The sequence below is a fragment of the Dasypus novemcinctus genome, chromosome 9 (genome assembly GCF_030445035.2).
Source record: "Dasypus novemcinctus isolate mDasNov1 chromosome 9, mDasNov1.1.hap2, whole genome shotgun sequence".
NCBI classification, from domain to species: domain Eukaryota; kingdom Metazoa; phylum Chordata; class Mammalia; order Cingulata; family Dasypodidae; genus Dasypus; species Dasypus novemcinctus.
In genome coordinates, this window is record NC_080681.1 from 48965828 (window position 1) to 48989978 (window position 24151).

Below are 24151 nucleotides of genomic sequence, written 5' to 3' on the forward strand. Positions count from 1 at the left end.
TTTCAATCATCTACTGTGGTCTGTGGTTACAGCCCTCCCTTAGTTTTGTTTATCCCTTGATCATGAGTGTCTCTGCTCTGTTCTTCTGGACTCCATCTGCCGCTTCCAAAACCAATGCCAACTATATTATGCTTTTGTTACAGCATCTCCCAACTCCTAACACCATTATCCAAATCAGTTATCTCTTACTATAGAAAGCTTTATGAAGATTTATTCCAACAGTTAATGGCTTAAAAAGTGGACAAATGTGTGATGCTGATTTTGACTGGGCCATGAAGGGAGTTCTTTAAATTTCAGGCTCACTCATGTGTCTGCATATTTGCTGGCTGTTGGCAAGTCTGGGCTATCCCTAATTGGGGTGACTAAAGCAACTCAGCTCTACTCTGCATGTCACTTATTCTCCATTAAGTTAGACTAGGTATATACTTACAGCAATAACAGAAGTTCAAACATGTAAAGACCTTTGAGACCTGTATTCAGACATACTGCATTTCCATCTGATTTTTAAGTTCAGCATCATAGTAGGGGAGAACTATATAGTAGTTATAAAATAAATATAAAATTACTTGACATGGTCACAAATTTGGGAAGCGTAAAAATTTGCACCATTTTTGCTTCCTACTATAGATAACATAGTCTTACCCTCAAAAGTAATTTATAGATTTACCTTAGCAGGTATTTCATAATGTGAAATTATTTGGGACCCATGACTGCTTTTTTTCTTCCAGTATGTCCCTTTTGGAAGATTTTTCTTATGCTTATTCCCCAAAGAGGAATTTTGTCCTAAGATGGATCTACCCAAAGCCTCACCCACATTTGATTTAGGTGATTTAGAAGGTGAGATTTGGAACCTTATGAATTGATTATTTTTCCCAAAACAAAATACTTTCATCTGTATTTTCTGCATGATTTTTCTATAAATCTATAACTTCTCTAATAAAAAGAAAACCTTATGTTTCATAAGGTTCTCTTTGTTCTAACATCAAAATCTTTACTTACTCTCTTCAATCCCACAGAAATAGTCTTTTCAAGTTTCTCTCAGCATTCAAAGAATTTCCCGAAATCTTTTCCAGCTTCTACGTTCCATCTGTACTGAAAGCCAATGCCACATGTTTCAAGCTTGGGTAAATGTAGCCATCCTTTCTGTTCTGATTAGCTATTAGTGCAAAACAAACCACACCAAAATTAGCAGATTGAAACAACAATCATCTTAAAATATCTTAATTTTGTGGGTCACAAATTAGAGCTAGACTCAGTAAGATAATTTTGCTATTCCATTTTCTGAGATAGTGCTATCTATTTTAGCACTCTTAGCATAGCAGGACTTTTCTTACAAGTTTTCTTAGGGCTCCAAAGAGTGTTATATGGAAGCTGGGTGGAAGTTGAAGTCTTCTAAAGACCTAGTATTGGAAGTCCCAGAATGTCACTTCCATTGCATTTGATCCGTCCAAAATTCACTAAAGTCAGCCTAGATTTGAAGTGAAGAAAGTTACATGCTACCTCTAAATAGGAGAAGTAGCAAATTATTTGCAGTCATTTTCAATGTACCTCATATATCTACTATGCAACATTATTTTCATCAAAAGCATCTCCTATATGAATGTTGCTTTGAAACTAAAGGGCGATTCTCCAACAAATATTTTTATTGTGTTAAAATTCATATCTTAGACTTCATAAAGAAATTCTTTGAGTCATAAAGAAACTAGTCTGCTAATACAGGTTTAAAATCATGACTATCTCTCTGTATTAGGTGGTGTACAAAGAAGTACAAATACTTCTTTGGGAAAACAAAATATTATATAAGTGTGGCTGAAATATGACCTCAGGAATTAAGCTAAATTAAGGGTGTAGCTATGAGTCTATTTATGATGACTTCTGAAAAACTAAGCAGTTACTATTACTCCTAGATTCCCCCAGCTGGACAAAAGGACTTTTAAGAACTTACTGAATGATCCCATAGGATCCTATGATAACCCATGTAACTTAACAAAGTCCAGAGAGAAAAGCAGATCACCAGAATAATAGTGAGTGTGGCTTTGGAACCTGGAGTGGACTGAAATTGAATACTCAAAAACATTACACATTTTTAAGAGAATTGTGTTGTAAAAGTACTATCAGGACAGTTTTCTATTTACTGAGACTTTCCACAATACAGATAGGCCTCAAGGACCCAAATTTATATAGTCATTAAGAAAACCATGAATGATCTTCAAATGGTATCTTTTCCAGTGCTGTCTTCAGAAGAGATCAAGTTTCTCTTGGAAAATGAGAGATGTCTTCAAGGGCAGAGCTAAGAACTTTGGATAATAACACTTCCTAGGTAGCAGATTTGGGTTCAGGGTAATTTGAGAATCTAGGTGACTGATAGCTAAGGAGCCTCCCTCTCTTGCCTTTGTAAATGGTAGTAATTATTGCTATTATCTTGCCTCTGTTTCACCATTGAATGTTGAATGTGAGTAGCACATACTACTTGCTTTTTTTTTTTTTTGTTCAAAGATCTCCAGATCAAGAGTTGCCTGCATTCAAATTGATGTAGATAACAATATACTTGAGCTGACATATGATCGAAGGAAGATGAAGTGAATATGTTTTGCATTTGGGAGAATTAAGAATAAATGCATAAAAGTAGACTGGGGTCTTGCAAAAATGGCTCCAAGTCTTCATCTCTCTGTATTCACTTTTTTTGACATGAAATTGTGTGGTGCCTCCCTGACTCAGCTCATCCATGTTACATGTTCTAACTACTACAATGAGGTAGAAATGGTGATATGCTGATGCTGAACCCAGGAATCAGAAGGCATTTTGGGTTTCTACTTTCTTTCTCTTGATCTTCTGCCATCATCACCCAGTAAGATAAGGGGTACATGAAGAAGAGCCAAGTCATCTCTGCCTTCCAAGCTAAGACCAGGCTAAATTAGTTAAAATCAAGTTCATTCCAAGATACCTGAGTGATTCCAGCCAAGACCTGAAAATTGTGCATGTGAAACCACTCAAATTTGGCTTTTTGTACTTAGGCACTCAGTACTCAATTGAGATGTAGGGTTATTTTTTACTTAGCACTTTTGTAGTAATACATACTTGATATGTTATCTTTTATTTTGTATGTAATATTTCTGGAAAACATAAAAATATCAGTAATGTTAAAATTAAGAACTATATATCCACAAACCCAGTTAAAAAAATAAGCATTTCAAATATATCTGAAACCTCTCTGTAACTTATCTTCCATTTCCCCTTCTTTCCTACTTTTCAAATAACCACAATCTTTACTTTTTATTACCCTCAAGCATTTTCATAATTCTACTATGTATTATAATTTTCCACAGACAAAATGTAGCATTACTTTTAATTTTAAAAATTATGTGATGATAACATACTTGATAATCTGCAATGAATTCTTATACTCAAATTATATGTTTTTAGATTTTATCATTGTGAAACATATTGATCTAGATCAGTCATTTATGCCATTGTATTGAATTATTTTATATGAGTATGCCACAATTTATTAAACCAGTTTTCTCTATATGGATATTATGTTATCATTTTAGGGCACTTCACTGGACATAATTTTTAATACTGGTTTTAAATTTTATATACTATTTGTCTGAGTTACTAAAGTAATGAAAAGTCCATACACCAGCATGTATCTTTATTCATGCTTCAGGATTTGTCTACTGTATTCAGCTAATAAATGCCAAATGTATTACTATTCATGTTGACACATTCCATATATTGCAACTCTGCAAAACTAGCAAAGTTCACATAACCATAAATTGATCTCAATCACCAGAAACACAAAGAAAATTTTAAAAATAATTAATATATATTTAACCATTTTCTATATTTACATAATGTAATTTCAATCCTGGAAAATAATTTGCATTATATGCTCACTGTCAAGAGAAATCAAAACAGACTCCTTAGCCATTTACTTTTTAGCCTTGAAATACTGTGATCATTGCTCTAGGTATGAATTAGTATACAGAGAAACATTTTCTGTGGGATTGGCTAATATTCTGTTCTATGAAGGCAATATTGGGATTTGAAGTGTATAACCAAGGCCTCTTAAATGGATAATATAAGAAGTATAAGTAAAATTAAATTAAACATTTATTTTATTGTCTCTTAGTAATTCTACATGGGACTTGCTTTTCAATAAGTTTCAATAAGTTATTTTTACAAAGCAATTCATGTGTACTAAATTGGGGACGTAATTATTTCAATAAACTCATGGACATTAAAGGCATCTCATCCAAATGAAAAATTTTGACCTCCATCCTTGAGGATGTCTGTGTTGCAAAATGTTGACCTTATCTAAATACCAAAATATTCATGTTAAAATATTTTTACTGTATTTCATTCACTATTAAGGGGAATTTAATTTCCAAACATGAAAAAATCTAAAAGTATAAATAGATTCACATTAAAGAATCATATAGATTACCTTTTGTGTCTCAAGATAATATTATGGGAAAGGATTGAGACTATATTAGTCAGCCAAAGGGGTGCTGATGCAAAGTACCAGAAATCTGTTGGCTTTTATAAAGGGTATTTATTTAGAGTAAAAGTTTACAGTCACAAGGTCATAAAGCATAGGTTACTTCCTCACCAAAGTCTCTTGCCATGTGTTGGAGTAAGATGGCTGCCTCTCTGTGAAGGTTCAGTCTTCTTCTTCTTCCAAAGGCTCCATGGTTCCAGCTTCTTCTGATCTCAGCTGTAGGCTAGTGTAAGTCTCATCTCTCTCACCCTGAGGCCTGTTTCTTTCTGGGCTTTCTCAGCAGTTCAGGGCTCTGGTGTTTTCAGTTGCAAACTATCAGGCAAATGGATTGGCTATCTCCCTGGGACTCCAGCATCCAAAACTAAACTTTCTGTGTTATCCTTCTCTGTATATTTATTTCCCTGTCTTTGACTGAGCATCCATTTATATAGCCCACAGCTGTAAGCTAGCTGTAGGCAGGGACTTGTACTGAGTAACCCTACTGACTTGGTCAAATAAAAGCCCTAATCTTGATTTAATAAACTAAAAGTGAAGCCTCTGAGTCTAATACAATCTAATATGCCCAGAGGAACATACCAGTTTACAAACAAAATCCAATATCTATTTTTGGAAATCATAAACAATACCAAACTGGCACAGAGGCTCATAATTATTTTTTTACCAGACCACAGACAAATCTAATTTAACTGTCCTTATTTTTAATTGTAACTCAGTTACGATTTCCATTGTTGTAATATAATTTATAGGACTTAAGGGTCCCTAAAAACTGAGGAAAGCATTTACATTGAGTAATTATGAAGAATTTCCTTAGCATGTATTTTAAGAATAGCAATGATTTTTTTCTATTATTATGTTAGTTATAACCTGTTTTTTTAATATACTTTTTAATTTTTTTAAGATACTTAGATTACATAAATGTTACATAAAAAATGTAGGGATTCCCGTATGCCCTGTTCCCTTCCCCTCGCACATTAACAACATTCTTCATTAGTGTGGCATATTTGTTACAATTGATGAACACATTTTGGAGCATTGCTACTAAACAGGGATTATATTTTACATTGTAGTTTATACTCTCTCCCACACAATTTTGTAAGTAATGACAAGATACATAATGACCTGTATTTGTCATTGCACTGTCATTCAGGACAATTCCAAAGTCCCAAAAATACCCCCTATTGTACCTATTTTTCCTTCTCCCTCCCTCACAACTTAGAACCTCCAGTGGCCACTGCCTCCACATCAATGATAAAAGTTCTTCCATTGCTAGAATAACAATGAGCCTATAATAGAATAACAATAAGTCTACCCTTATTTATTTCCCAATCCTAAGGATGCTGGGATGGTTATATCACTCTGTCTCAAATTGAGAGGGGCTTATTTCCCTTGGGGCATATGGATAGGACTATCTTGCTTGCAGTTGCAAACTCTCTGTTCCTTGGGATAGTCATTTTCAAGCATCATCTCCTTGTTAGTTGTCGTGGGTGAGTCCAATGAACTAGAGAGTAGATGTAGCAAGCTTGTCAAGATTCAAGGCCCAGCTGGCACATGGACAACCCAAAGATTTAAGTCTCTTGGATATATACCTATCAACTCTATTACAAACTATAGGTTCAAATAGAAGGGACAGAAGAGCCATGTGTAGGGAAACCACAACTGAGACCAATTTTGTCACACTGGAGAACATAAATTCCAAAGTAGGGCCCACTGGTAGGGTGCCAAACTCTTGAGCTGTCTGCCCTGCCCATAGTGTCTGAATGTCTCCAGAGTCCTCAGGAGCCCTGCTATTTGAGGCAATATTTACTGTGGCAGTCAGTGAGATCCTGCTGAGATGTGCAGAAGCATAAACTTCTGGAAATACCCCCACCCACTCACTTTGAAGTATTTTAGCCATATAACCTCATTTGTCTTTACCCTTTCCCCCTTTTGGTCAAGGTCTTTTTCCAGTTGCATTACTACTTGGCACTTGGTACACCCTTCCACCTTAATGAAAATGGTTTATAAAAATTCTAAATATTACATTTATTGAGTGATGTTTATTGTACTACATTTTGGTTTGAGTCAATTTTAGAGCTGTCCACATTCATATATTTAGTTTTTGACTAATTCTTTTTAAACAATGGCATTTTTAGAACAATTCTATTTCATTTCACTAATCTATCTTTTACACAATATTTTATAAATATTACCCTAATTTTATCTTAGATTCCTATTTCTCTCATCTTTTTTATTAAAAATTCCATATGACCAACTATTACAAGTAGATCTCACCTATTAACTTCAATATACTTAGTGTTTGAATCACTACAGTGAATAAATGAATGTTACAGTCAGGCCAGAAGACCTCAAGATACAGTTTATACACATTTTTAAACAATATTCTACATTTAAAAAATAAACATAAATCAACCATTTAGGTTGGATTGCTCTCACAATAAGAGCATTAATATTCATTAGCAAAACAGAATCTGAAATCAATTTGGCGAACTATTTTCTTCACATTTTAATTCAAATCCATTCTTGTAAAGCTATAGATTCTCCTGTTGTGAATATTTGCGGCTCTTTTAATTACCTATTATTGCTATCCAACAAACCACTCCAAAACTTAATGGTTCGACACAACCTCAATTTATTACCTTTCAAACCTCTGTGGGTTGGCTGAGTAATTTTTCTCCTAGTCCCACCTTGGGTCACTCATGCAAATGCATTTAACTCTGCTTCAACTGGTGGCTAAGCTCACCTGGTGAGTGGAGAACACTTGGGTTTCTCTCCTTAGGGGCCTTTCATTCTCAAGGAGTTTCATTCTCAAGGACTGTTTTCTTCAGATCCTGGTGATCTCAGGGTCCCAAAAGGACAGTGCCAGCTACATAATTTGTGAGGCCCAGTGAAAATGAAAACATGGGGCCCTTTTTCAAAAATCATTTAGTTAAAGGAAGCAACAGTAGAAAATAAAGAGAGACCAGTCTCATCTAAGTGTGGTATCCTGTAAAATTGCCCAGGTCACACATTTGTGAAGCCAACACTGGAAAAAGGTAAGAGTGGAAGCTGCAGGATTTCTTGGATTCCTGGCTCTTAAGCCACCATCATTTCTGCCCTAGTCTATCAGTCAGCTCAAATTCCAGAGTCAGCGGAGAAGAGACCTATATAGTAGAATAGGAAGAATTTGTGATCTTATTATGCAATCTACCATAGATGTTTTAATTCCATTCTTGTAACACCATCTAGTCATTCACAGCATTTTTCTCTATTTCAAAAAATAATAATCTTCTTTAAATGTGATTAAATTATTTGGTAAGATCATATGTATTCCATCATTTCCAACAGTGTTTACCTAAAATTTTTGAAAAATTAACTATGAGGGAAGATTGGAAACTAGTAAATATATAAATTACTTTAAATATCTATAGATTATAAGTGAAAATATATTTGGAAAGAGGAAGGGAATCTTAAGAGAGCACCAGTTTGTTTTACTGAACTGTATAAAGATGCCTGCCAGATAACTTACTATGAACCAAAGTGTCTGGGTATGTGTGGTGCTATTTCATTTCAACAAAACAAAACTGTGCAATCCCCAGTAAAGCACAGGAGTACTGTATAGCTCAAATGAGATTTATCCTCTGAGTAGACAAACTAGACCAGGCTGTGAATGCACATTTCTAACCTAGAGTTAAAGGTATATGTTAGCTTTCAAGAAGATGGAGAAGAAGAAAGAAATTGAAAACAAAACCTTTAAATCTAAGAGACCCAGGGAAAAATCTGAGTGTACATTTATTTTCACTGTGGGCAGCCCATGCCCTGAACAGGAGTGCCAAGATCATTCCACTTTGATTCAGAGTGAAAGGCTGTTTTATTTGATAATTTTGAGAAAATCAATTCATTTTATTGTCATCACTTGAATGTTATCAGGTATTATTTTAATACTGTTCTCTTGATTTTATTAACTTTTTTTAAAAAATGCAATCCTATTTCTAGTAGAAATGGGTCCAAATTTTCATGATCAATTATGGTCTTTCAGTCTTATTCTATTTACTCTCATTCTAAATTGCATTGCCTTCATTTTTTGATGTCTAAAAGCATGTAAGAAGATAGTTCTTTTCAGCACTTATAACTGTTGCCCTCATATTATTCATACAGAATCAAACCATTTGTTTAATAAAAAGGAAATGGACACATGGGCATAATATATTTTTTTATAAATTGTGACAATTGTAGGCAATTGTAGAGATTTATAGGTAAAGTAAGACAGTTTAGTAACTAAGAACTGCAAACGTTCCTGGTGTCTTCTAATAGTAACCAGGGATTTTTGCTCTTATTGCAGTTTTTCCACTTGAGGAAGACACAAGAAAGAGGAAAGCAGAGTAGTGATGTCTGTTTCCAACTTCAGGGTAATTGAGGGATTGGATCATTCTGCTGATAGTGCACCGAAGAGAGGAAAACACATTATTGCAAGGGGGTGAAAGTCCCAGGGAGAGGCCAGATTGCCAGAAGTGTGGATCTTACAACATTGAAAGCAGGCATGAGACAGGGACCCCCTGCAGCTTAGGACAGAAGGAATCCTTCCCAGCCACTAAGCAGATCATGAGTGAGGCAGAGGACATTTAACAGGCTAGGTTTTGTGAGAATTTTCAGCTTCCCATATGCTATTTTAATTCTGCCAGGCTGCATTATGTTAATTCAACCTCTTTCTACAATGTATTATCATAAAAGAGATCTGCCAATATTCAGAATGGTGTGCAAGCCTGGGCAGGGAGGACAGAGGGAAAGCCCAAACACTAGGACCCAGGTTTTTTTTGAAGAATGTGCTCAAAACAAGATTAGCCAGTTTCTAAACTATCAAATCAAACATGGATTCAGTCGCTGAACAGAAGCAGTGTGAGTAGTAGACACCTTTTAGCCAAGTTTACTAATTAAAATTGTCTCAAATGACCCTGAATCTCTCGCCAGAGACACTGAAGAAGAGTCTCTGCCAGGCTACTTTGTGTTTATCCCCTATCTATCCATATAGATGGTATTGCTTCAAATAAAATCTTCCCCAAAGCTTGTACTAACAGATAAAACAATATCGACATATGCAAACAGAAAATTTGGAACCATGTCCTATCCTCATTCCCTCTTCCCTAGGACATGAATGAACTTCCAGTCATTGTGGAAGGCATAAAATTTTTTTTTTAATTTTTAAATAAAATATAACCTATTTATTGAAGTACCAAAATAATGAATGCTTATTATAGATATTTTTGAGAATACAGAAAAACACAAAAAAGATAAATAAGTCCATTAATTTACCACCCAGAGGTAAACATGTTTAACATTTTAGTGTCATTTAGTTTATCATTTTTTCTTTGCCACCCACTACCTTTTCACACATAAGTTTATTAGTACTCTTTCCAGATTGTACCATAATTCTTGTTTATTTCTTGGTCCTCCTTTTCCTTCCATTTCATTAGAATGTAAGCCCTTTGAGAATCAGAATCAGGAGTTTTTTGTCTCATATCTTTCACGCTTCCTGACATATAGTACATGCTCAATAGATATCCAATGATGAATTGTTACAGTCCACAAAATAATGGCCAAAAGGTATGAGAAGACTAATTTGCCATGTTTTCTTATTTTAAGTAAATTATTAAGGTTAGTAAGCATAGTTTTTAAATTTTCCATTTCCTATAAATGAAATTGGTGTTACTGCGGTATTATAGTGATGAAATTATTGTTCTCTAATGTGTAGTCACCTTTTTACTCTTTCCCTAGTCTCTAGCATGCAGCTGAAATCCAATTCTTGACTATCCTATAAAAAATTAGTTTGATATCAGTGGTCTATGTTATTATCCTTTCAATTGCAAAGCTGGCAATGAAATCAATCAAAACTTTACTTCTGATCTACGGAGAGTGCAATCATGTCTCCATGCTGGAGAGAATATGAGCAAACACGACAGCTGTTTGGTTGCCATCATCGATTGCTCAAACACAATTAGTAGCATTTGAGTCTGTTTAACACCCACTGGAAGGATGACCTTAAATTCAGACAGCAAAGCATCAGGAAGTGAGGCCTACTTTGGAAAACTCCTGCATCCTTTTTACTTCAGTATTTCTCCAGACATTCGTTGAGATCTCCCCAGCTTTTGCCAATCCTATCATAAGGATTAAATTAAGATGCTTGACTAGGTATATGAGGGTGAGTGTGGGGATGGCTAGAATGGGGATAGGAGGCAGAGGAATTGGTAACAATGAGCATTTGGACAAATGAGAAATTACATGGGAAGATGGAAAATAACACTCACTAAAATTTTTTTCATATGATTAATAATTATGTAATCAATAGAATAAATAAACTACAAAAAGATAACCAAGTAAGTTATATTTTCACTCCCCAAAGCATTTTATTTTCCAACTCAATAAGGTAAGCCTATGTAATTTATCATATGCTATAATAAAATTAAAATATTTACTATAAAACAAAATATTTCAAATATAATATCCAAGTTATTGCTTGAATCATTGCACTTTAGTCATGTAAAAGCAAAACCTAGAGCGAAAAACTGAATTATAAACTATTTCAGGACTGAAATCTTGTATTCTAATTATTATATATTCCTGACAGAGATTTGAGTAAGGACAGAAAAATAATAAATTCATCAATTGCTGGTTGAATAAATTGTCAGGGATTGTGAAAGACACCACAAAGATTAATACAAGGACAATAAAAACTCTAGGGGCAAAGATATAAGATGTCAGAAAATATTTGAGCTCTTTTGAATTTGTGACTGTTTCTTCATTCAATTTGAAGTTTTGCTAGACTTTTGTGGTTTGCCCTGCTCCAGGTCTATGATTTTAAAGTCCACTATTCTTGAGACTTGGTACAGTTTAGGTGAAAATAAATAAAAATAAGACTCACAGACTGAAAATCTAACTCTAGCATTATCTTATTCTCTGCCCTCTCATATGCCTTCTAGTTCCAAAATACATTTACCATGGAGACAACTATAGTACAAAAAAATTTGTATTGAATTTGGAGTCAGAGGCCTTGATTTGAAACATAGAATATTCACTTCCGAACTATGGGATCAGGGTTGGGGTAGAGGTTGTTTAAACAGTGCTTCTATTGATGCACATTTCTCCACAGCTTTTAAACAACTAGCTACTGATACGCAACAACATGGATGAATTTCAAACGCATGTTTGAGCAACAGAAGCGAGACACAAAAGAATATATACTGTATGAAAAAATTTATAGGAAGTCCAAAAGCAGGCAAAACCTTAAAACATTGCGGTGATAGAAATCAGAACATTAGCACAGGTGGGAAGGGAAGTGGATAGGTTGAGAATAAAGTAAGAATTGACTAAGAGGGGAAAGGGGAAATCTGACTCAGTGATGGACATGTGCAGTATCTCGGATTTGGGGCATCACAGAGGTGTATATGTTAAAAATCACCATCTTGTTTACTTAAGATTTGTGCATTTTACTCTACCGAAATTAATATCTCAATAAAAACACTAAAAAATATAGGAAAATAAGGGAGAGAAAAATGAAAATATAGAGAAGTTGAGAATAAGTTGAAGGAAGGCCTAAGTTTCCAAAAAGGGAGGAGTATACAGGACATCAAAAATCCACCCCCAGAGTTTCTTCATCCCTCATCTTGTGAATGATATAGAACCATAAGCTGGATCCGTGAGATCCAAGAACTTGCTGTCCTCTTTGAGTAGAGGATTGCTTTCTTGGCAATGGTGAGTCTTACCTTCCTCATTGTTTCTATGACACCCTCAACATTCCAGATGTCTTTGCAAGGCATCCATGCAATTAGTCAAACAAACAAACTCTCTTTCTTGAAAATCTCTATCAGAATCTATAAAAGCATAATTTACCAACAATTCGAAGTTTAACACTTTCAAATTCTATTCCATGGCCATAAATCATGCTGGTATGTGCTGTACACATTTATATTACTACACAATGTGCTGCCTGACTGTTGACATTATTCTGTATTTTAATTCCAAAATACTGCAAATCAAAACCCCACACACACATAGTGTTGTTGGAAAAATACCTTACCAGAAAAATGGCACACCAAATGCAAGTTCTCAGAAAGATACTTTTCTGAAGTAGAATATAATTATTCATTAATACAGGAAATGAATCTAAGGCATTCAGTTCATCTCCTTGTCATTTCAAGATTTTCCTCTCCATTAAGACACTCATATAGGAATATAACAAGCAATATTGCATTTTATTACTTCACATTTTAACATGACATTTATATTCCATTTTCTAGTTCACTATTTGCTATATATATTTCTATTGTTTCTTATTCCTCTTTTTGCCAATAGGTTTTTTTTTTGCAAGGTTTTTCTTATGAAGTCAATACTAAAAGGTTTTGATGTCCCATATAATCCATTTTCCACAGTTCACAGTCTATGTTTGGTTTTATTGCCATTGTTTTCATTTATTAAACTATTATAGAAATCAAAACGGTAATGCAAATATCGGGTCTCCCATTTCCCACAAAGATTTAATTCAGAATTTTTGCAGAGCAGTTTATGAAAATAAGACAATATAATCAGAGAGTTAAATGATGGCAATTTTCTCATAGTGTTGTTTTTACAAACCAAACCTGTAAGTGGCTTATTGAATGACCTGAGTGGTCACCTTTCTCGTTACTAGGCAGGTTGTTGATTCTCCCAGTATCACTGACTTCTGAAACTAGTCCACAAATGTGAACGTCTAATGCTTCTTAAATTATCTTTAAAAAGTAAAGGGTTTTCAGTGATATACCAATCAATAATTTTCTCTAATATTTGATATTTTTTGTTTATTTTTGGTTTAAAGATAAATACAGACAAGTAGTGCATACATATTAAATTATATTGCTGAAATCCTTAATGAATTGCCTCACTGATACTACATCACTGGGAAAAATAAAATAGACAGGTACAACTGCGAATTAATGACAAGGAAAACCTGGAACATATTATGCTATGGATAAAATATATTATAGATAAAATTATTGTTAGAAACTTTTAGAATACAGAATTATTCCTTTGGGTACAAGATTCCAGGCCATTGATTCTCAACCCCATCAGATGAAACACCCCATTTTTATAACAAATATTTTAATAATGCCACTTTTATTTTCTTGATATGAAATTAACAGGTAATATGATCTACCAACACACAATTTTAAAAACATATCTGTAATATGAACTGTAACATGAAAGAGAAAAATAAAAAAATTAATATTTAACAAATTAATATACATAGGATGAGTTTAGACATGACTATCCTGATAAATATAATGAAATCATTAGATACTTGACTCTGTGAATGCTGCAGATAAAAATGTGAATTGACTCACTTTTGTTGTATTTTTTGCCTCAAAAGCCAGAGAAACACAGTGTCATTCATTATGTGATTTTGAGAAATGCTGAACAACTATTGATTATGTTTTTAACAAAACAAAACATAATCTTTCCTTTATATACATGGTATTTGCATTATTGGAAAATTCCGTGTGTATTTAAACTATTTACAAGACAGCTTGATTTTCCTAGTCTGTTTTTTATACGTAGGTCTTTCACCTACTAGGGTGTTCAATGGACCATTAGAAAGTCATGAATAGTGATACAACCAATCCTTGTCCAGGACTTTCCCATACAGATTCAGAGCATCTGGCAACCCTGGCAATTGCCCACTAAATATCAGTACTGCCATACTCATGACAAACAAATGCCCCAACACATTTCCCAAATGAACACTAGGTAATTTACAACTACTCTAAATAATGCTCTAAATAAATAATACTAAACCTATACGCTAAGGCCAAAGCATTGCTTTAAGTAAACAGCAACAAACTTGAATCATTTAAAAAAAGAATTTGGACCTTCCTGTTTCTCTCTTACTGTAAGCCTAAGAAACCTGAGTAGAAAGGAGAGTAGTTTCTGCCCTCACATTCTACTTTCTTTGACTTATAAAAGTGAGTGCATGCTATCACTATACCCATATGTCTTGTCTAGAACAAATACAGTTTGTCTTTTCATTTGTTTCCTTCAGCAGTTGGACATGTAAGGGGTTTAGTACTATTATAAAACATGAACCTAGAGATTGGCTTGTGTGACTTCAGTAATAATTGCTAACACTTAAAGTGCCTGATTACTTTTTCACTGTTATAGATACTAATGCATTCAACCCTCACAATCCTATAAGAATGGCATTAGCATTCCCATTTCAAAAGTGAGGAAAGCGAGGCATGGCCTAATGTCATATAGCTACAAAATAGGAGAGCAAGATTCACAACCTGGCAGGGAATGAGACAGATAGTTGCATGCCAATGCTCATAGCAGCATTAGTGACAAGCCAAAAGGTGTTTGCAACCCAAGAGTCCATCAACAGATGAATGGATAACAAAATGTGGTGTATGCACACAAAGGAATAATATGCAGCCATAAAGTTTAATTAAGTTCTGATACACATTCCAACATGGATGAACTTTGAAAACATATTGTTGAATGAAATAAGCCAGATTCAAAAGAACAAATATTTTATGATCCCACTTATATGAAATATCTAGAATAAACAAATCCATAGATACAGAAAGTAAATTAGAGGTTATCAGAGGCTAAGGGAAAGGGGGAATAGGAAGGTATTGCTAAGAAGGTACATATTTTCTGGATGAGGTCATGAAAAGGGTATTTGTAATGGGTGATGTTGTTGGTGGCACAGCATTGTGAATGTAATTAATATGATGGAAGTGTATATACTTAAAAATGATAAAAATGAGAAATCTTGTGATATATATATGTATAATATATATATATCACAAAATTATATATATCTATATATATATATATAATACCACAATTTTAAAAAGTTATTCAAAATCTGATAGTATCATAATCTGGGGGTCTGTTTCTAAAATAATATTTGGATTGACTAAAAGGTACTTTGCATGGAAAATATTCCCAGCTTGCTGCTCCTGGGAAATTCTCTGATGTTAGACTTATGTAGCCTTCCAGAATATTTATGGTACATTGTGTTTCTACTCATAACTCATCTTTTATTCTTCTCCCGATGCACTCTAGTACACTGAATTTATAGGTAGTCAGGAAGTCCAGAAATATAATAGATAAAAAATTATGGTAATTTAGGTTATAAGTTCCATAAGGGCAGATAAGGTATTTGTCTTAGCACTTTATATCTGTCGCCTTGCACAGTGTCTTAAACCGAATAATGTTCCATACTAATAGTTAAATAATTAATTAATACATTAATTATATAAAAATTAAGATAACAACTTGGTTTAAATTTAGTTATCCCAGCAATGTTGCTAGGAACACGCTCCTCCAGGCCAAATTCTTCCACCTTCTTTCATTATTTTTGTTTCCAAGCCAGCCAACATTCTGCGGTCCTTTAAATTGTCATGCCCTGCAGCTCCTTGAATTAAACACAGCATCTAATTTTTATAGAAATAACCCTCTTTGAAAAGCCTCCAAAGTCTTTTTTCATTACTTTGAATCACTATTTACTACATATTTATCATGGAAATAAAACTATATACGAATTATGGTGCATTTTAGCATAGTTTTTCATCTATGTTAAAGTACCACATTTGGAGAACAAATTTTTCTGCTATCTTTGAAAGAGGAAAAAAAGATAGTTAACACTTATTCACATAAAGGACAAAATTTTAAGCATTTGAAAACTATCTCCATCATTTAAATAATAAAGATTCATCACATCATTAAATTGGCATGCATTCGAGAGGGTTTAGTTTTCATTGTAATGATATGTCATATGGGATAATGTGTTGAATAGAAATGACTAAAGCGTATCATGGTGTTTATAACCTGCAGTGCTAATGTATGGGTATGACTGGTTGACAAGGAAAATCTAAGGTCATATATATTACTAGAAGGAAAGTGAAAAACTGTAACATGGGACTATATAAGATAGTAAAACCATGTAAACCACAAATGTGGCTAGTATTGCATACATAAGACTCTTTTTACAAAATATAAATACAAACACACTAGAGAGAAGGAAAAAGAATAACAGCTATGTATGCCAGGTGAGGCATAGATGAAGAGGTGATGAGTTTTGTTTATTTGTTTTTTTGTTTATTGTTAATATTGGAATATGAAAGTCCTCTGAGAATGATTGGAGTGATGAATGCACAAACATGTGATTATACCAAATATCATTGACTATACTAAATATCATTGACTATACTCTTTGGATGGATTTTATGCTTTATTAATATGTATCAATGAAATTGAAAAAAATGCTTAAGAAAAATATGAATGTACAAAAATCAGAGAGAAAGAAATGAAATAGCTATATACGGCAGGGGAAGCTTAGAGAGAATGAGAGGTGACTATTAAGGGGTACAGTTTTTTGTTTGTCTGGGTTATTTATTATTACTATTCATAAAGGAACAAGAAAAATATTCTAATAATGATTGGATTGATGAATGCACAACCATGTGTTATACCAAATACCATTGATTGTACACTTTGGATAGATTGTATGCTTTATTAATATGCATCAATAAAACTGATTAAAAAGGTAAAAAATTTAAAAAGAGATTATACTCCACAACATGCATTTTGTTGGAAAGCATATTTGAAATGACAAGCCTATTCTAATATATAATATGTACATAAGTTAATAACAATTCCTTAAAAAATATGAAACAAACTGAGATATGCAACACTTTAAGTACATTTTTGCATTGTTTTCACAAAACGGGGTACACCTTTCATTAAAACCCCAAAACAGTTTTCCTTGCAGATCTAGTTGTTATTATGTTTTGTCTTTTTAAGGGAAAATCCTTATTTTACAAGGGAAGAAATGTCTTAAACCTACTGCAAAGATCCAGCTAGGAACAGATCCTAAATTGATTCTCTGAAAATTGTTAAAGGAAACTAAATGAGCTACAATTTCCAAAATAAGAATTCAAAACGTATTCTAATCGAGGAAATAATGTAAAACCAAAAATTACTATAGTAGAGGGTATGTCAGAATGGCATTTGAAGCAGGAGATCAGAATGCCTCAAATCTTAGGAGGAAAGACATTATATTTATCATTAAAAACCTTTAAGTGATATGTACAATTTTTAAGTACTTGCAAACAGATTTTTTAAAGGTGACAAGTGAATAAAAAATTAGAAACACATCATTTGAAGCAATATGGACTATGACTGGATCATAGCTCTCATCTTTATCAACCTCAAAACTGCAACATAGAACATTTACCTATTTAGATCTGTGTCCTGGCAAGCCGACTTGAACTTTTTGTTAATACTACCTAAAATTCTCCTGTACTAGCACTGTTATATAGATGTTATTTTTTTCCTTCTTAGTATTCTCTGAAAGCCATTGCTTCTCTTCTCCAATCTCTTTGCCCTCCTTATCTGCCTCTAACAGTCCCTGGATGCACTTCTATGCCCACAGAAATACCCTGAAACTCTCATCACATCCATCAAGGATTGCAGACATATTTTCCATTAGTTCACAGCATATTTAATTGCAACACTTCTGGGCTAATCAATCTCTGTCCATTTAATAAATTCTTTCATGAAAATATGGAAAGTGCATAGAATCCAATATTTGATGAATAGAAGGTGCTCTGTCCATAGATACTCTATTGCCCGAAAGAGTCAATAAAATTCCTTCTCTAATTATTTTAAAGTAATTTGGGGGAAATGTAAAATGTTGGCAACATATCTTCAAAGTGCACTTAAGCAGGAAGGTGACAATTTTTGCATTTTTCAAATTCTCCCCAAAGAACAGCTAACTGGTTTGTTTTGCAACACTGCCAAAAATAATAATAAAATTAGATCACTATAGAAGGAACTTCTTGGGTACAAAATTCAGCTTGGCAAATTAGAAGTTTGCCCCATTTCTCTCTTTGTTTTTTATCTTTAGAATTAAGAAACTTTAAGAAAAACTGGTATGAAACATTAGAGTGATAAAAAGCCTGAACTAGGAGCCCCCCTAACTATAAACAGCTACTTAATTTCTTTGTGCCTCTTGGACTCTTCATTTGTAAAATGATTAAATTGATAATACCTATTTCATAAGATTGGGAAGAGAATTAAATGAACTAGCGTGTGTGTGTATGTGTAAATGCTTGGGATATTAATTTCCTGGCATAAAGTAAGGGTTATATACAGGTTTGCCATCATGAAGTTGATGCTTATGATTATAATGATTCTATAACCCATAAATAAATGATATAGCTTCAGAAACCATTCCAACACAGCAAATATGAATAGACACAATCTTATATATCTGTGTATAGTGAGGCCTTTTTAAAGATTTCCTCCAAAATGTATTCATCAAATTCAGTGAATGTACCTCACTAATGAAAGAAGTTGTTGATGTAGGAGGAGTGGGGGTTGTGTGGAGTGGGGTATATGGCAACATCTTATATTTTTTAAAGTAACATTTTCTGTGATCTATGTATCTTTTAAAAAAAGAAAGAATAAAAAAGTATATTAAAAAAATAAGGACTTGCTGTCAAGATCGCATCATATGAGGGACATATGTATACTAATTCTCAATATAACCAATACCTACTATTGTTTTCTTATTTTACTCTCTAGACTGGACATTCTGAGAACATATCTCTTCACCTTTATCAACTAGGGGTTACCATTGGAAGAGCACTGATAGAAGATATCTGTAAAGATGGCCCCATCTAGCTGAGGGGCAGAGTTCCAAAGTCCAGAACTGATTTCCCCAAGGATGTCTCACTGGATATGAAGTTTCACTAAATTCACCAACCCCATACCAAAATGTCGGGAGGGTCACCATTAACCACAATGTGCTCAATTCTTCAGGTGAGCGCTTTATAGAGACATTTATACTTAACCTGCATGCTCCTTCTTCATACACCAGCAGTTTGTATCAGTTGAAAACAGAAACCAGGGAGCTCTTAGATATAAACTAATAACTGAAGGAATTTGATAACTCTTTGTGCTCCTTGCTTATATAGAGACTGCTGGGAAAAGATTGCTCATGGGAGTTAAGACACAATTCCTTATCAGCAGAATATGTTTAAAGAGGTGCTTTTCCTAGTTGGGAAAATAGAATAAATTCCATGTTGCTGCTCAGAAGTCCAATCTTGAATTGAATTAGAAATTAACAAGACAGGACTATATTTCTCTATTTAATAATTTGGTAGAATTTTTAAAGACTATTTTCCCATAAATGGGAAAAATAATTATATTTGGTAAAAACTTCCTTTTGTTTTATTGGAGTATAGAAACTATATTTGATGGCCAAGTACATTTGGTGCTACCATAACTGTATTCCATACATATTTTTATTTAATGCTTATAACATTTAAGTACTATTATATATTTAACTTTACAGTTGAGGAAATTGATGGTTTGTATATAACACCCAAAGTAAAAGCAGCATGAGCAGTTAAGTAGAAATTTTTGAATGATTCTGTCCTACTCTGAAGTATATTCACTCTAAAATTTGTGCTCTTTACTACAGTCTGCATTTCTACCTGACGTAACTATTTTGACCCAATTATGTTTTTTTTTCAACTGATTGTTTTGACAGAGTAGTAGATAAGGGTAGGTATTTTTTCAGCTTCCCTATAAATAGCTCAGCCATTGCACTTTGACTTTATCTGCTTCCATTTTGTTGGAGTATGATTTCTGTTTCATCTTCTGGATTAGAGACCGTGATTGCTTAAGCAAAGATATTGATTGAATCATGAGTATAAGAGATGTGTGTGGCCAGAGCTGTGGCTACCAAGTGCCCTTTATAGAATCAAGATACCTTCTATAATTGCTTTCAGCTAATCTATTGAACTATTTCTTTGACCTTTATTCTAAGCTAAGTTTTTATTCTCTTTGAGGAAATTTAGCAAAATAAACAGTAGGACATTAAGAACACTTAAAGAATAATAAATTCTTATAAATTAACAACTGCCTATTGTCAAAGAAGGAGTACCACCCAGAAATTGAGGCAAAATATGCTACTTTAAAAACTCTCCAATGTATGAGCCAAGAATTCATTCCCACTGGTAGATCCTGAAATTGTTATTACTCAATTATAAGAAGGCAAAGTATTCAGTTCTCTTGTTATTGAACTGAGCTTTTGACAAGGTTTTTTAATTCTTAAATCAATGTCATGGCTTTCCAAAGTTACTGGATTTAAAAACTATTAATGGAAAATGAGATGACATAAAATATCTCAAAATCTAAGTACCCCGAAGTGATATTTGTAAAAATCTAGTGTGAAGGGCCAAAACAACCTCTACAGAATTATGAAGCTCACTCATAAAGGAAGTCATTCAGTTTTCAAGTTTCTGGATAAGTGGAACGTATAACTAATTTGAAAATAGGATGGAGACTATTTTAAAGTATTAAAATTAGTCCTGTCTTTAATTAGTACTATCAGTGTTTATCCCAAATTCCTCTGAGTCTATAAGGGAAGGGACTTATCTCATTAACTCTTTTACCCTAGTACCTACTGTTATGTATGAATGATGTGAGTGCTTAAAATGCATTGGGAAGAGGAACTAGTGAAATAATAAACGAAAACTTGATAGTAACCACAGGCAGAAAACACCACATGATTTCAACATGTGGTTGAAGCTCCATGACAAGAATTGAGAAGGGATGAGGGGAGACTTCAAATTAAAAGCTCTTGTTTCTAATTTGCCTACTACTACCTCTGATGATATATACACCAAAGCAAAGATGTTACTGAAATATTTGTTCTATTTTTCCCCTATGTTCCAACCCCAGAGCAGTTATATCTCTCCCGGATTGTGGTTCTTCTCACCCATCTTCCTGCTTTTGATCACTTTCCCACTTCGTAATGTCACACCAAGTAAGTGTATGTTGCAGCATTACTAAGTGCCCCTGTCATAACAATCTTATATTAACTTTTAAAAAGAAAAACCTTAATATTATAAAGGTTACACTAAGGCAAAGAACATCAGTCATCCTACAATCTCTGCCCTAAATCTATACTCACTTTAATCAATAAATTCAGGTACCAGTTGCCATTAAGTGTCTTATTCTGGGGAAGAAGGGACTGTAAAAATTGATGGTTTTAGTAATTCATCAACTCTTCAATATAAACGCCCTAGAACTCTACCTTAGTAATTCATTCTGTCAGTTTCCTACACATTCTCAGATAAGGTATTCACTTACAATAAAATATAAAGTCCCAACTCGTTTTTCTTCATATAAATTATGTAGCTTAAACTAAAGGAAATTGCAGGACATCCAACCCACACACTGCTAACACAGCATAGTGACATATGATTAGCTGAGGGTGCTCTTTCCATCAATAAACTTATAGAGGGAGAAAAATTTTGAAATGAAAAGACAAGCAGCTTCAACAAAGTCTAGAAAGGTGGTTAGTACTTTATACAACACTAACAACTGTAATGTTTTATAGAGTAGTATTTAAAGTTTAACTCAAAGTGGTTTTTTTCACAAATTAGTTCCTGCAATGAAAAAGCTTTTGTTCTGGGTAGGAGGGAGGGTGACCCAAAGTGGGTAACAAACAGTTTCTTGACTTTTCAAATTTACTAATTAATTGGGGATTATGATTAACATGCAAATGTGAAGCAGAAAGTACATTTCAGAAAGGAAGTAAAAAAATATTACAGAAGTATAAGGGAGAAAAGGATTATATCTAGTTTTGGAGATGCAAGAATTATTAGAAGTTGAAAAGACAGGCAAAAATATCTAATTCCACTCTGGATCAAATATTTAATTGTACTTACAATACAGCAGACAAATGTGTCTGCTGCAAGATCCACTGTTTACCACCATGCTTCCTATATACCACATACTACCCTAAGAACATGCACATATTATATAATTTAATCCACAGAAAAACAACACGGAATTAAGGTGTTAGTGTACTTTATTATTCTAATGGCAGAGCTGCGATAGACCCAGCAGCTTTGCACGAGAAAGCATGTTCTTTAAACACTGTGACGTACTCCTCTTACTGCTTATAACAGTAGAACTTGAAGAATGATATGAAAAGTACGGTAACAGAAACAGAGATTTCAAAAGAATGAACGGCTGTGGTCAAAGAAGATGATGAGCACATATTTCTATATTTTAAATTTCAGGATCTGACATGACACTCACAAAGTTGGCTTAGAAAGTTGGAGAAAACTGAAATTTTGACTTGAAAATTAGCTTTATAAAGTAGAATTTGAAATAAATAGTAACCACAGAAGGAGCAAAGAAAGAAAGAAGAGGGTAAAGAACAAAGCATTCAAGAAAGTTTTCATTCAGAAGAAGAGAAAGAGGCATGAGAAAAAGAATAGGCACAGTTGACATTGTTTTGTGACAATCTCTCACATGCTGCTCTGAGTAGACTGCATTCAACTTTGTCCCCTCCAACATTAATTGCAAGGCTTTGTATTTGGCTCATAAGAGACTTTCAGAAATGTCTATCAAATTAAATTGGAAAGAACTGCCATTTTCTTTTTTTTTTAATTAACCTTTTTTACTTTCACAGATGCTTTATATTATGTAAATGTTACATAAAAAATTTAAGGGATTCCCATAATCCCCACTCCTTCCCCCTCCCCCACTTTCCCACATCAACAACATCCCTCATTAGTGTGTGTGGTACATTTGTTACAATTGATGAACACACATTGAAACATTGCTACTAACCATGGATTACAGTTTACATTATAATTTACACTCTGTCCTGCACAACTTTATAGGTTATTGCAAAATATACAATGGTCTGTATCTGTCATTGCAATGCCATGCAGGACAACTCCAATGTCCCGAAAATGCCTCATATCACACCTATTCTTCCCTCTCCCATCCCTCAGAACCTCTGGTGGCCACTACCTTTATATCAATGATAAGAGTTTTCCATTCCTAAAATAGTAACAAGTCTATAGAAGAATAATAATGTCTACTTTAGTCTAGTGTTCATTTCCCAATCTTAAGGATTTTGGGGTAGTGATGCCCACTTTGCTTCTGAGAGGGAGCTTAGATCTCATGGGGCAGATGGATGGAACTATCTTGCTTACAGTTGCAGACACTCCCTGTTTCTTGTTATGGGCGTTGTCCATCATCATCTCCTTGATAGTTGTCCTATGCTTAATAAATATATGTACCAGAGACTTAAATCTTTGATCTGTCCATGTGTCACTTGAGCCCTGAATTTCAGCAGAGTTGAAACACCTACTCTCCAGTTTACTGGACTCACCCAGAGATGATAATGAACAACTACCATTTTCTTAATGTCTGCAGTGTGTGCAGTGAGTTTTCCTAACTTTATCTGATTTATCACTCTTAGTTTAATTTTTCCATTTTGGAGATGAAGAAGCATGTGTATCCAATAAGTGGAGACACTAGGAGTCAATCTCTGATTTGCTTAATCACAAATCAGTTTCTATTTTCTAAATTGTGTATAACAGATTTTGTTCATTCAATTTTATTTAGCATAGTTCAATTCTTATTGGTGAAATGGTGATCATTTTCATTTGAAGGAATGAGATTTTTATGTAACATGAAGTAATGAACTGCCATTCTTATGATCACACTCATTCTACCATGAAAAAAATTCTGGGGACAGTGTGGTCCATGGCAGACAGGGAAGGGGGGACAGGGTACATGGTGAATGGAGTTTTTTTTTAAATT